Raw genomic sequence first — 2,003 nt, 5'->3', positions numbered from 1 at the left:
GTCTCTACTTGTTTTTGTTTTCTTCCCCCCAGCGACACGGCGGAGAGCGGCGCCGCCGATTGGCTGACTCCCGCCCGCCGCCGCAGCCAGTCGGCGAGCAGAAAAGGAGGCGAGTGGGTGGAGCATCGGCACACTGGAAAGGAAACGGACGGCGCGCGGGGGGAGCCATCTCGGCCGCGTCGGTGTGGGGGCGGGAAGGGAAGGGCCGCTCGTATGGAGAGCGGGATGGGGGGGGGGGTGTGCTCAGCGGGGTTCCCTGTGCAACTGCCCTGCTTGCACAGAGCTTAGCCGCTCGGTAGCGTGTGCTCCTACTGTGAAAAATCAATATTTGCTATGTTTTAAACAAAACCACGAGAAAATCGGTGTATCGCCTCGTCTCCGGGTTGCTAACGGGGGAGGGGGAAGATTCAGGCCCTTTCCAGTCACACAGCACCTCTCTGCCCATCCTCTATGCGGGCGTCACAGGGGCTGCCCAGGAGCACCACGGCTGCCCCAGAGCCGATGGCTTTTTTGTGGGATCTGTCAGGAAAAGCTGCTAACACACGCTGATAACCAAACCGTGTGTACCATCCACCGCTCACAGATTTTCTACCTCAGATTAATTTGCAGTAACCCTCTTTATTCTATACACAGTGCCTAAGGCAAGGCACCTGATTACAGGTGACAGCCTGTTTTATTATCAAGTGCTCTTTATTGCCTCTGCTCGGCCCCTCCTAACGACTCCGTCAGCCGTTGTTCTCCCTTTGCAGTCCTGGGAGCCCTGAGCAGCCATTCTCCCTCAGTGCACAACACCACAGGGTTCTTCAGCTGCCAGCGAGGGAATTGCAACATTACGATTTGACTTTTGTTGGTTTTGGTGTTTTTTTTTTAACATATCATTCCAATGTATTTCTACCCCAAATCAGTCTGAACTGCAGCCAAACTTCCCTTGTGTAAGAGCTGCTGAGTTCACTTATTGGCCCCACTCGGCATGAATCATCAGAAGGAAGTTTAAGAACCAAAACAACAGTGATCTTTTAAAGGACTGTGCAGCATGATTGCTGTATTTTTAGTGATAAACACTTCCCCCACCAGACATGGATAGAAAGAAAATCTTTCTTGTTCATGATAACTCTGGGTTCCAGCCATGTTCCAGGCAGGACAGTTTGGCATGCTCACATAAGCCTTTCTTCATATAAGGGGCAGCCTGAAAATATATTGTTTCTCTCATCAATCAAAAAATAATTCCTACTTTTCTCTTTGCACATTCGCTGCCTAGCGGGTGATGCTACAGCATCATCATTGAGATGTGGAAAATAGAATCTATCCATTAACAAAGATAGTGGAATTCAGCTTCCCCACAGCAAGACAGCAGATGAACTGAAAGATTCTGCAGCCAGGAGAGATGACAGAGAGATGATACTGTAACAGGAACCCGCGCAAGAGAAGATGCCACAAAATAACACTTCAGTGCATCCTGCCCGTTGCTACTACCTGTTTTAAAGCATTCAGTAAAATTGCAGGAGGATTTTCTTGTAATATTTAGGGCTGGATCACTTCCAAAGGCCCCAAAGCTATTTGATTAAATCAAAAGAGGAAAACTCCTGAACCAACCAGCACTTTTCCAGACAAGGAAACAGCGTTTTTCCTTTCTTCTGCTGCATGTCTCTATTAGCAGCCTGGTTATCAAACACTAAAAATCTTGTCTAGTTTTGACAGTACGAACTTTCTGATTTCTAAAACACTATGACCTGAAAAAGGACTGATGTGCATGCAAGATTACTTGCATCTTCCTGTTGTATCAAGCAGACTACTCGAAGATATCTCCATTTTGCCTTTTTTGCCTCAAAACCTTACTATTTAAAAGACATAGTCCATTGCATACTAATCTCCAGGCTGTCGGGAGCAGCTTGCTCCTTCCCTGCTTCCCTCCCTGGTGGTATGAGCAGCACTCAATGCCCATAAAAACAAGAGGCAGAATCCCACTCCCCCCTTTCCCATCTACCACTCAAACTCAGGGAAAA

General features: G+C 48.1%; 1 protein-coding gene across 2 annotated transcripts in view; it reads right to left on the bottom strand.

Moving 5' to 3' along the window:
* Positions 1 to 2,003, bottom strand: part of PDCD4 (programmed cell death 4) — a 17,131-nt gene that overhangs the window by 14,652 nt on the left and 476 nt on the right. The window lies entirely within an intron of this gene.

Source organism: Meleagris gallopavo, chromosome 8 (genome assembly GCF_000146605.3).
Source record: "Meleagris gallopavo isolate NT-WF06-2002-E0010 breed Aviagen turkey brand Nicholas breeding stock chromosome 8, Turkey_5.1, whole genome shotgun sequence".
Classification (NCBI taxonomy): Eukaryota; Metazoa; Chordata; class Aves; order Galliformes; family Phasianidae; genus Meleagris; species Meleagris gallopavo.
The sequence above is the reverse complement of the archived record's forward strand: the minus strand, read 5'-3'. Positions and strand labels throughout refer to the sequence as shown.